Source organism: Pyxicephalus adspersus, chromosome 9, assembly GCF_032062135.1.
Source record: "Pyxicephalus adspersus chromosome 9, UCB_Pads_2.0, whole genome shotgun sequence".
NCBI classification, from domain to species: domain Eukaryota; kingdom Metazoa; phylum Chordata; class Amphibia; order Anura; family Pyxicephalidae; genus Pyxicephalus; species Pyxicephalus adspersus.
The window spans coordinates 35,299,285-35,313,253 of record NC_092866.1 but is presented as its reverse complement, the minus strand read 5'-3'; the positions used below and the strand labels follow the sequence as shown (position 1 = coordinate 35,313,253).

Genomic DNA, 13,969 nt, shown 5'->3' with positions numbered 1-13,969 from the left:
CCAGCCTGTCGCTAAATTCCTTGGGTCCCATTACTGCCCCATGACAATAATGGCCTTGGTCTAAGAGTCATCACCACTAGCGCCATCTGTGACGTCACTTGGGTACTGACCATACACATCCTAATTGTGCAATCTATGTAAAGTTTCCTTTAGATTTTATATTTACAAGATATGTGTTATAAAGGAGCCTACCTAAACAATCTTTTTTTTAAAATCAGGAAGGCCCTTGTGGTAGTTGTGGTTGATCTAAATAAGATTATATAATGAGATTGTAATATGTTTTGCCAGTTTAGGAATGCGTTTGGCTGCAGTATTCTGCTCAGGAGCAAGGTTCACTTATGTGATACACAGCTCTGTTTTTTTTTTTTACCAACATCTTTAAAAAACTAAATAATGTATATGTAGTAATACAATTTGCAGCAACAGGTTAAATAATTTAGCTTTATTGACTAAACAGTTTTTGTTATAAAATACACCACATTACCTTTAAGTAGGTTTATACACATACGTATTGTGAAAAAATTAGAAAAAGATGAATGAACATAATATTTTTTTGGGAATGCAATATATTTCACCAATCTCTTTTTATTAATGCTTTGTAACAAAAGTTGTACAGACATTACTGGGTGCTGGAGGTTTATCCTGGTAGGATGTCACCACCTAGTGGATACACTGTGTTCTGCAACTGGCTACATATATCTGCTTGGTTGAAGACATTTGTTCAGTGGAGGTCTTAATGGTTTATTTAATTTCCCCTAAACATAACTTGTCTGGTTTATGTTGCTAATATGTCCCCAACCCCTACTCTATAGAAGGCATAGCTTCCATACATTGCAATAATAATGGGTATCAAGCCAGAATCAGTTCTATAGCATTTTGAATAAATGGCTTTATAATTTCCAGCTCTATCTGTGCTTTATATCACCAGTTCTGGATACACTGTTTTCCAGAAGGATTTTGCTGGGCAGACTCCATTTTATAAAATGATGAATACACATATCAGCTCTACATCACACTTGTTTCATGAAAGTCTTCCTTACGCTTATTTAAGACCACCTCACTCTGACCTCTTTAGTTATACTTAAACTAAATTCTATTTAAATAAAAGTATATTTCTGTATTGTTTTACTTGATTGTACTACAATTACAATTATGTGTTAGAGATAGTAGACATGATTTGTATAGCTCTGCATTACCCTAGTTTTTATTTGCTACTCACAATCAGATGAATGGTGGATGACCTAAGGACAACTCAGCAACAGTCCAATCTACCCTCACTGGTCACCATCATGGCATCATCTCCCACCAACTTTTCAGAGCAGTATAAAACAACAATAGGACACAGAAAGAAGCTACAGAAGGAAACGTGCTGTAGGAAATATGGAGGCTGCCATTTCTGACATATTTTTATTTTTTGCTGGTTGCGTGGCTGGTTTGGTGGTCCTAAAGCTTTGAAACAATGGATTGCAAAACAAGAACTAGTGTGATATCCATATCCATAGGGGAAGAGGTGAAGCACAGAGTTAATTTTTTTATAAATATACCTGAAGTTATATAAACAAATATTTCTAACATTCATTAAAATAGGACACCAATGACATCTTCTGAATAGGAGTGGATAACCTTAGACAGGTTACTTCACCACTTGGGCCAACATTGACTGTGACATTAGTTGTTCTCATCCAGTTCCAGTGGTCACTGAGATCACAGTTACATATGAGTGTCATTTGTGACAGATCAAGGGTCTGCAAGGAAGTCAGGGGTTTAAAACTGGAAGATGAGGGAGTAACCAAACTGTTGTCTCCTATATTTAAGGGTTTTAGTGCTTTAAGGCCAGTGAAGAGTTCTTGTTGGATAAGTCTGATCTTATTTCTTGACATATCTAGAAAAATCAGGTTCTTCAAACCACCGAAGAGCTTTTCGGGCAAGGAGTAAATATGTTTTTTTGAGAGCTCAGGATTTTCAGTATTTCTAGATTTGTAAAGATGTCTGAGCATTGTCCAGAGTTCCAAATCTGTCCCAGTTCATTATCATACAGATCTAAATGATGCAGCTCAGACTTGCTTTTGGGTCTGTTAGTAGGAGAGCACCGGGATAGCTTATTACTACTTAACAGCAGGGTTTTCAGTGATTTCAACTGCAAAATATCCCTCAAGAACCACAAATCAGTTAGTTGGTTGCTTGAAAGATCCAAGAAAGTGCAGTTAGGGCAGAAAGACATTAGGCCATAAGTGTCTGAGATGCGGTTTTGTTTTAACAGTGCTAGAGTCAAAGCTGGGAGCTTAACTTGAGGTATATACTTCAAAGCATTGTCTCTTAAATTCAATGATGTCAGGGAGACAAGACCATCCATTGCTCCATACTGGATGGCTCCAAAAATATTCACACTAAGATCCAAAGTTTGAAGAGGGGAAGTCCACAGGCTTTCAAAACTGCTGACTGTAATATCTCCAATGAGATTTCCAGAAATATTAGGGTTCACCATATTTGTTAGACCTGAAAATACTCCTTTGCTGATACTGCTAATTTTGCCGGAAGACAGATCTAAGGACAATAGCTTGGAAAAGATAGAAAAAACACCAGGGGATAGCTGTGAGATACAACTATTGTACAAGTCAAGAATGAAAACATTACTTGAGCTAAGACCTGTAAAAGTATTTTCATCTGGGTTTTTCAAATTAGCAAATTCAACTCCACTTCCCAGCACTGCACTATGGCTCATTTTATAATTCTTCACCTGAAATAATCCTGAAATATTGTCCAAATTTCTCTGCATTCCAGTTCATTAATGCTATATCTAGGGTGACCAGGGTTATGTTTACAAAAGGATTAGCACACATGGATGTATTGGACACCTCTAAAGGATTATATGAAATGGAGGAGCTCCAGTCTTCCTCTTAAATACTTGAGATCATTTCCACACAGTTGACTGATTTTGTATTTGTGTAGTCTGGAGGAACAGAGGGAACTGTTAACAATCCTTGGGCCTGGCAGGAATAAACAGATCGAGACTGGACCATAAACATGTCACACGCTGAAGAAAAAGACATCAAAACTGTACCAACAAAGAGCTGCAAGCAGCAGGAAGGAAGATGGAAGAAACATGTCACATGTAACAAAATTTTAAAGACAACACATTTAAGACCTGTTAACAAAAATGTACACAATTGTACTAGAAAGATCAGATTTTTAATTAATTGTAGTATAATCAGGTAAGAGAGTATCTGTGAATAATTTCTAGTATTTGCAAAAAAGATAGATTGGAATAGAATATATTAGATAGAATGCATGGATTGGATCTTTGGTAGCATTGTCTCCTAAGAGTCATTTGATTGTAATTTAAATTTCTGGGACTGGATAGTACTCTTATGTCCCTTTCAGTGTGATTTGATGGCCTCAGCACAATTCCTAGACTTGCTAAGGTTTTGCTAGATAAAAACAACTATTGGTGATATCATATCCACACAACTATTGACTGTTTTTATTTTATGGTGTCAGAGGAAAGAGTCCCTCCTTGCAGAATAATTTCTATGCTGCCTGTGCAACACTGCCGGGGAATTAAAAAAAAAAAAAAAAGTATGGTGGCTGTGTAGTAACTTATGGCAAACAATTGTACTTTATCTTTGGCTACAATCATCACCAACCAAAGTATCAAAACTAAGAACTGTTCTTTCCCTACCAGCAATCTTAATAAGATATCTCCTGCAAAAGTACAGTTAAATCTATGTTTTAATCAGTGGTTGCCAAAACTGCAGACTATTTGGTACATAAAATAGATTTATCATGAGCTGGGAAAGTAAAACATACTTGTACTTACTGGGACCCTGAAACTGGTGAAGTCTCCAACAACCATCCTCCCCTTTTTTTTAATGAGGAAATAATTTGCTGACGTCAGAGAAGAAATTCATGTTTGGCAACAGATGATAGGGATTCCCATATCCTGACCAGTCCCCATTTACTGCTACTACTGAATAAACATCAATAGGATTTTCTCTCTAATACGCATGGAGACAGATAATCCCCACACCCTGCTTCTAATTATACCATGGATACCAAAGTGTTATTGAACAAGCAGTACCACAGCTGCCAGCACTCCATTATTTCCAGGTAAGGGCTCATTTTTTTTATTTCCTGGAGGTGTCTTTGTTCTGCTACCCTGAGCAACATCTATACAAATCTTTCTGATTAAACTGTGTTCCATGACATCATGAATACTAAAGCTTTAGGAATGATCTTGACTGACATACTTACAATGAACAAGCTGCATTGACAACGCTAATTCATATTAGCGGTTACAAATTCAGCATATGGCAGTATTATTATTAATAATAAACAGGATTTATATAGCACTAACATATTACGCAGCGCTGTACATTTAATAGGGTTTGCAAATGACAAACAGATACAGAGAGTGGCAAAACAAAAGCATTTTTCTAAGCTATTTGAACATTATCAACTGCTTGTAGCAGTGCTAATGCAAGCAAAATCCTGAAAAAATAGATAAATGAAGGAACCCACTGGTTCCAATGTTAACCTTCTAAGGGGGCAGCTATATGTGCGTTTTTTTTTTCAAAAGTGTTTGAAAAAACATAATTGAGAACTTAAATCTAAGCTTATACTGAGGGTTTTTATATGCCTAGATGTTTAGTGTGTATTCCTATTATCTAGTGTGCCTATATGCATATCTTACATAGGGCTATGGAGACTATTTCTGCACATGAAGTCAGTTGCATGCTTCTCCATACCCAGAGGTACTGGGTATTTCCTTTGGTTGCTGAGGATGGGAGAGGTAGGTAGGAGGAGGTTTAAACAAAGGTCTGCTTTAAAGTTTGTGCACAAAGTCCTGAAAAAACACTGGTATGCTGATTCCTGACAATTCTCAGAGCATTATGGGGTCGCACCACACCATTCATCTCCTTTTAGCCACAATACCTCTCATGGAACCTCCCATGAAATCATACAAATGGAGGGTGACAAATCGATGCTTTCTTTTTTTTTTCATTATCTTTTGAGCTCAGCTTGAGCTACTGAACAAGTACTACTGTAAGTACCAAGTTGTTTGCATAAAGGGGTAAGCAGAAACAGGAAATTATGTGGAAGGAATGTACACTATGAACAAAACCACTACACGTTCTAGTTACGTAATAAAGTGGTTATGTTACTAAAGCAAATTTTTGCTATCCTGGCTTGTATAAGACTTGGGTCCTGCCATGTCACAATACTACAAAGTTTAATAAAAATGTGTACGTACAATATATGTGTTACAAACATTTTACCTATTTATAGAATATCTGGACCAGTTTGTGAACAGGTGCATTTGGATGAGTGGTTTAGGTCCACTAAATGATTTATATTGTGCTGGTATGCTTTACTGTCCAATCAAACAATTGGGACAAATGTGTCATATCACTAAAAAAACCACGGGGAAATATAAATTGTTCTTAAAACTGGGAATATAGACGACACAATGGCAATTTATCATGGATTATTGTAAAGGAAGAACATGGATTGAAATGTGAGAATAAAAAATTGATGGACCAGAAAGGCTTAAGAGGAGGAAGCTGCACATGCATAGAGGGGAGAAAATAGGGACAGCTGACCATGGAACATGGAGATGAAAAGAAGTAGAAGCTGACTGAAATGAAAACAGACAGAAGGCAATATATAAATTGATCCGATACCAGGAGTAAGAAAAACAAGAAAGTAGATAATTATGGATAGACGAAGGGAGATGAAGCAAAGCAGGAGTTTATTAAGTACCTGGGGGCGTCTTCTGCATGATACTTGAAGGTCATGGCTCTCATTTCTACTCCACTAGAAACAACAGATACATAACCTCACTGAAGAAAATTAGGGCATAAAAAAGCTAATTTAAGGTCAGCAGCAGACAAAGAAAAGAACCAGAGATCAGGCTGAGGTTTTTAGTAAAGCTGCGTACACACTTCCAATTTTTATCGTTGGTAAACGAACGATCCTGCACGATATCTGTGAACGATCGTATGGCACCGATCCTGTACATACAGATGACACGATCGTTCGCAGATATTGTACACACGATAGATGCGATCGTTTGAACGATACAGGAAGTGACGTGCACCACAGGAAGTGAATACTGTGTGCGAACGTTCGGATCAAACAAATGCGTCGTTGGTTACTTTTTTTACGAACGATTTTTGGCCAATCAGTCGTTCGTCGTTCGTTCGTCGTTCATTTCCAACGATAAAAATTGGAAGTGTGTACGCAGCTTAAGAGACAAGACAAAAGTCTGGGTATAAATGATGGGATATACAGGGTATGTTACAAGGCTACAGATGTACAGGTTTGATACTTGGGATTTCAGGTTTGGATACCCAGGACTTGAAAAGGAAGCAAGCTATAAAAAATACAGCATTTATACTGTTATTGCTAACAGTGACTGGGTAACAGACAAATATCAGTTAAATCACACAATTTATCAGAAATAATGGCAGAGTAGTAGTTTAAAATCTTAATGAACACAAGAGACAACCAAGGTGATATAAATAGTTGTCATGGAAAAGTCAAGAGAAGCTATTGATGTAATAGACTGTATAATAGGAGATAAAATATATGCAAAAGCCACGGGTTTGAATCATTACATGAGTGACAGATTAGCTAGTAATTGGCCTGCTGTGCAAGTTTGATGCATTTTAAAAGGGTTAATGTTATCTAGTTGTTGAGTCATATGCAAAGGAAAGTGCTTTCTATGCCATGCTAGTTTGTGACAACACAGAAAATTCACAAAAAATAATATTTAATTAGTACCATAAACATTTCTACAAGTATTTGATATAATAGAAATGGGGACAAGCTTTGTGGAATTGTGGAATTTGGGGTATATGGGTGTTGCAGTGCCATTCATTTATGCTTCAGAAAAATTACAGCCCCCCTCCCCAGCATTAGAATATTTGGGAAGTCTACTGTTCTTGGTCCCACCAAAAAGACCCCAGTGGATCATGGATAGGTAAGTGGTGAACTTGGGGGACTTGCCAGGAAAATGGGTTCTGGATTTTTAAGATAACATTAACTTAACATAAATTAACATAACATATCCATTAATGCATAAAATGATCCAATACACAAATATGTTCTTTCACCTGAAGTCTCTGCAAAATTGGAAAAAAAATGTTAAGGTTAAACATGGGCAACATTGCCCCCCACTTACATTTATTTGCCTCTAAACAAACCTAGATAAAATTATAACTGCAACTTTTAGCAAATATTGGTTCAGAAACAAATACATGTAGAAAAACTACAAAGCGGGGGGGGGGGTCCAAAATTCTTTTTTCTTATGCTGCTATATGCATTTTTTTTAAAGGAACAATTAGTAACAGAACCTGATAAAGCACAAAAATACTGCTAAATGCTTATGGTAGTGGGAACATTAGGATTAAACCTCCTGTACACAAATCAGGAATGGTTACTGGCCGACCATCTGCTGAGATAAACACAAAGATGAACAGTTGAATGTTGGCAATTATGATATAACTGTGTTTACATAATGATTTCCTTTAAATTACAGGTAAAGTACAGGAGAAGGTAAAACAGTATGTCTGATGAGAGAAGGGGCCCAAATATCTGTACTTTCAGAATGTCAGTTAAAAACATATAAAACTGCCAGGCTAAGGTTAAGTCAATGACAATGGTATATAAAAAGACATCATCAGTGTTTATGTATCCACTACATTTAAAGTAGAAACAGCTATAGAACTCTTCATTACATAATCTAAAGCAAAGGCAATTAGGTGTAGAATACAATTGAGAGCAAAATAAAATACACATATTTACTGCATCTCTGAATACAGAAACATTTTCCTATGTTTTGTCTCCAAAATGCTGCAAGAAAAATGCTTGTTGATTCTAAAAAAATTTAACAAGTGCCTGATTTTCTGTAGAGATCTGACAATACTGCCTCTGCTGCACTGAAATCCCCAGTAATGTTACAAATGCTGCATGATACCTCCTTCCTCTATTAATTAGATGGGAAAAAGTTCCCCCAACTGTTACTATTTGTACATATACACATGTTACCAACATAAAAGCTGTTCTTACATTTAGCATCCACAAAACATGAGCATATCAGTCATCTATGGTCAGTATTAATATTGTTTTCCAAGCAAATAATCTTCATGTTTTGATAAAAATGACTTAATAGATAAGATAGAGTTAAAGGGCAAATGACTGTAAAATATGATGACTGCTGATTACAATACAGTTATCAAAGATCACATAATAAACAACTACATACTCTTGAAAATATCTATAATCTCTAAATGTATAGACACTCTGTTACAGAATAAAATAAACCTTCACATAAAATGGTAAGAATCAATAAAAAAACAGATTTTTATTCAATACAAAATTCAGTCTTGGTATTAGACATTGAAAAATGCTTGACAGCCATCAATTTATAATGGCAGGCAGAGATAGCACAATCCACAAAATAATTATCGTAGCCATAGCCTATGCTTGTTTATGATCAGTTCAACATGATAATGAAAAGAGAACATGCTATACCAATGATGGAATACCAATGATGGAATTTCAATAAAATTAACCCTTTGCTGCTATACATGGTCATGCTACAAACCAACCAAGGTACTTGCAATCCATAAACTCAACGTGTTGTTAACAACCAGCTGACCCAATTTATTGATATATATATATATATTTATATATACATACATACATATATTACATGTATGTAATAAATAGACCTCCTAGACTTGTAATAAAGTAATGAAAATGATTTACAACAAACGTGTACCCTTACGAAACACACCTAAACAAATATTGAACAATATTGAAATATTGAAAATACTTTAGTTCTCTTAAAGTGAACATTTCTGCAGCAGATGTTTGTACAATATTGTACACTATATATAAATTCTGTGTCCCAATAGGTTAATTAAAAATTAAACCTAGGGCATTGGATATGATTTACCATGGTTCAATTTTATAACCCAAGCTGCCGTATGACATTAATGTTTATTATTTTGGTACCTCCCTTCTGTAGTTCTGGCTGTACTTTTTAATAATATCTAAAGCTCATACTTTTTTGTTTATTATTGGATACAGTACACAATGATGAGAACTCATGTCAGTTTTTTTACCTGCAGTTTGGAAATCATTTGACCTACTAACTCAGTGACAACAATTTCCTGAATTTATAGGCAGGGTGACTATACCTAGTCAGGACACACAAGGCAAATCTAGTTGAGGGGGTTCAAATTTATCCCCACTGTATCAAAAACTAAAAGAAAAATGTTTAGTGTGTGCAACATCTGTGTGTGCTGCATACTTTACCCTTGTCAGCGATTCCGGCATTGAATGGCCACAGCAGTCAGGCAACTAGCTGAAGGACTAGTTAAGGATACAAGGGGCTTTGCCCAGAAAGAAGAGAGCCAGAGTTATAAAATAACACATTTACTCAACATATTCCCCCCTAAGACTGCGGCACTTGGTACAGCGTAGTTGCAGCTTTTCTGGACCATTGAAATAAAAGTCCTTTGGTTGGGCCGCAAACCAGCTCTCAGAAGCATCTTTGATGTCAGAAATGTCCACAAAACGTTGCCCCTTCAGGTGTTTCTTCAAATTTGGGAACAGATAATAGTCCGAAGGGGACAGGTCAGGTGAGTAGGGGGGATGGTGGACCAATTGGAAACCCAGGGTGTTCAATTTGGCAGCCACAACGTTGGACATGTGTGCAGGTGCATTGTCCTGCAAAAAAAGGATCCCTTTGGTCAACTTTTCACTGCATTTCGTCTTAATTACCTCCTTCAGATGGTCCAGGAGGTTAGCATATTACTGTCCGGTGATACTAGAGCCCTGAGGTAGGTAGTCCACCAACAGAATACCGTCTTTGTCCTAGAAAACGAACGTCATGACTTTTTTGGCCGATTTCTAGGTTCGGAACTTCTTCCGCCACGGGGACTCGCTGTGGGGCCATTCCTTTGACTGTTTCAGGATCATAGATGTGGAGCCAGGTTTCATCCTCAGGCTCAAACGGCTTTGGATGCTTCAACTCGTTCCTTCTTCTGATCACTGTTCAAACATTTTGGCACCCACTTCGCTGAAAGCTTGCGCATGTCTAGGATGTCTAGGTGATAACAATTTTTTGCGCATATTCGCCGGTCCTCAAATCAGCTCATGGACAGCAACGCAGGTTGCCAGGTTTTTCTAGAACCAAAGATAGAGTAGGGTTATACGGAGTGGGAGATTGGTCAGGGGGTGATTTCAGAAGGAGGGGTGGTTGGTGGAGTGAGGCAGTTTGAAAATAGGGTGTAGTTGAGGTTACGTAGATCTGTCAATACCTTGGTCTGGATGAGGACAACGGAGAGCAAGATGTAGAGAGGTAGGATTGTGGTCAGAAAGGGGAAACAGCTTCCAATGTATCACGGTAGGATAACTCATTTAGATTTCATGCATAATTCATAACCTATGCCACATCCCTATAGTTCAATATATAGACAGTTCAACAAATATTTTTGGAACTTTTTAGGCATTTCATCAACCAAATTTCTCAAATCTATTGAATATTTAAAAACAAAGTTTATTAAAGCTTTACACATAAAATATTCATAAAAACATTACATAAATCTTAGTAGCTTCATAGTTGTATATATATAGGCATTTGTTTGTTCAACTCGTTTCACGGACAGGTCCGCTTCATCAGGAATATAACAGCCTAGAACAACATAGTAATTTACAATTTCATACTCTTCCAGTTGATGTAGTACAACAAATACGAAAAATATACATATGAACTTGTTTTTTATATTTTGACTCTCTGGTAGTGTTGTTGTTCGAATTCTGGTCGTCCTAATGTTTGACCCGAATATGACCGTTCAAATTCAAGTCGACCCGACCCAAATTTTTGTTTTAATCGTTTTTATTGAGTTTTAAGAGTACAAAACATACGTAAAAAGTGGACACATACATAAAAGACGACAATGGGGGCCAAAACCCGTATTTGCAAGAAAAAAAAAAAAACAGTATACAACAAGTGTCACTTTTCATATACAAAACATTTGTTAACATAAATTAGGGACTACTAAAGGAAGGGTACAAAAAAGGGTACGGGGAAAACTCGAGGAAGAAAACAAACAGCTAACACTTCTTAATAGCCTAAATAGGGGGACATAAAGAATATTAGGGGTCCAAGGAGTCCAATTAACCTTGAGAGCCTTGTTTCAACTCTCTGTAACCTTCCAGGGCACTCCTGGGGACGCAACCTGGATCCTTGTTCAAAAACAAAATGGTAAGCCCAGGGGTAGGGGTAGGGGTGGGGTTATAGGTATGGGACTGCCTGACTGGCCCGTTCTATATGCCAACTCCTCATCCACTTTTTGCCCAATTAAATTCTAGGTCTGCAACCTCCAAACACTCCATTAGACTCATGGCTATAGCGATTTAAATTGGGGTGATTCTTTAAACCAGTCCCACGCGGACCAAATCACCTTGTATTGCTCCATCATATTTTCATCTTCCGCAATCAAAAATTCCATACGTTGAATCTTTTCTAATTCCACAAGCCACTCCCTCATTGTAGGTAATATAGGCTGTCTCCATTTTCTAGGAATAATCATCCTAGCCGCTGTAAGGAAGTGTCTAAGCACATCTTTTTTACTAGCCTTTATAGACCCAGGAAGGATGGACAATAACGAGATTTTGGGTGAAATCCTTAAGTCTGATCCAGTCACTCTGTTATATATATCAGCTATCTGGTCCCATAGCCTACGGATTCCTGGGCATTCCCACCAGATATGTAACATGGTGCCCTGTTGTAAATGGCAACGCCAGCACCTATCAGAAACTGAGGGGGACATACGATGGATATCCGTAGGACATAAGTACCATCTGAAGATAATTTTATAGTTGGTCTCCTGGGCCTTGCACAGAAGTGCCATTTTATGGGTCAAAATGAATGCCTTTTCCCATTCCATAGGGGAAATAGATGGCCCCCAGTTCCACTTCCCAATATCTCGTGTAAGTGGGAGCATTGCTAACATGAGCTCTGATCAGAAGCTCATACAATTGGGAGATTACATGGATCGCCCTATTTCTAGAACATAGAATTGTTTCAAATGCCGTACGGCTCCTTTGTATCGCATGTATATTAAGAAATGTCGTTAAAAAGGAGGATAGTTGGCAGTATGACAGCCATGCATTCGGCAGCCCCTGCATCCCGGCTTCCAAGGATGAGAAGGGTGGTACCCTCCCATTCTGTAGTACACTGTACACCTGCCTATTATCCTGAGCTGTCCATGATAGAAACCTATTAGCCTTCAAAGCCGGAGCAAATGATGGATTACCAAAGAGGTGGGTCATGGGACCTATCTTAGTAGACACGTGTCCCTCCCTAATAAGACCGTCCCAAACTTTCAGGAGGTCCGAGGTAACAATTGGTAATGGTTGTTGTATATGTAATAAAGTCCTGTCCACCCATAATAAAGATCTGAGATCGATGGGGGATAAAAAAAATTCTAATAGAACCCAGCTCTTCCTGTCTCTGTTGTGAAACCAGTCCACTACCCGTGATAGCATAGTTGCTTTGTAATAACATCTGATATCGGGGATACCCGCGCCACCCTGATTTTTAGGTCTGGTAAGATAGCGTAATGCTTTTCCGGGCCGCTTCGTTTTCCACAAGAACTTTCTGCACATTTGCTGCACTTTACCCATAAAAGTATATCGGGATCGTCTGGAAAATATACAGTATTTTGGGCAGAATATCCATTTTGAGAGTATTGATTCTAGCAAACCAAGCGACAGGTAATAAATCGTGTTTACCCAGTTCTGTCTTCAGTCTATCCAATAATGGCTCATAATTATATTGGAACAATTTGGCAGGGTCTGCTGTGATAAAGATCCCTAGATATTTAATCTTTTTAGTACAATGCCTGAAAGATGTGTGATCTCCAAGAAATTGAACCTGGTCTAGTTGGAGTGAGATATTTACTAGTTCAGATTTATTAAAATTTAATTTGAAATTGCTCACCCCTCCAAATTTCTCAAATTCGTCCAGAATCGCTGGTATAGATCTCTGCGGGGACGAGATATACAGAAGCAGATCATCTGCAAATAGGAACATCTTATAGTGTTGTTTTCCAATCTGAATCCCCTGTACATCCGGATTCGTCCGCAGGGCCATCGCCAGATGTTCTATCACTATAGCATACAGCAAGGGGGATAGTGGGCATCCCTGTCTAGTGCCATTAGTGATAGAAAATGGTTTCGATAAACTGCCCTTGACCCTCACACGAGCCCTAGGAGCCGAGTAAAGCGCCGCAATCCTGGCTATCATAAGTGGGCCCAGGCCTATCTGGCGTAACGCCTGATACATAAAGGCCCAGTTCACCCTGTCGAACGCCTTCTCAGCATCCACAGATAACAAACACATAGGGGTCCTTGATATTTTGGCAGCGTGGGTAAGCAGTAAGGTCCTAACTGTGTTATCTCAGGCCTCTCTCCCACCAATAAAGCCAACCTGATCTGTATGTATCAAGTCCGGAAGGTACGTGGACAATCGATTAGCTATCAATTTAGAGAAAAGTTTTGCATCTACATTGATTAAGGATATTGGCCTGTAGTAAGTGGTCCTTACCGGGTTTAGGGAGAAGAGTAATATGTGCCTCCAGACTTTGAGCGGGGAAAAAAGTGTCACCTGATTTGGAAGAAAATACCTGTGTCATAAATGGTACAAGGGCTTCTGCCTGCAGCTTGTAAAATTTGGGCGTGAACCCGTCCGGGCCCGGGCTTTTGCCAGCGGGAGTGAGTCTAATTACCGCAGATACTTCCTCCTCCATCAAGGCGGATTCCAAACCAACGGAAGCCGCCGAGTCTAATTCCGGCAGCGCCGTAGAGGCATTATAACCCTCTGCAACCTCACCCTCCTTGACAACTCACCATTCCCCCTCTCTGATCATAACCTTATCACTTTCAACCTATC

At 38.3% G+C, this 13,969-nt stretch overlaps 1 pseudogene; it reads right to left on the bottom strand.

Annotated features, from left to right (window-relative positions):
• Positions 1-627: 627 nt before the first annotated feature.
• Positions 628-3,021, bottom strand: LOC140338528 (toll-like receptor 5; annotated as a pseudogene).
• Between the last annotated feature and the right edge of the window lie 10,948 nt (positions 3,022-13,969).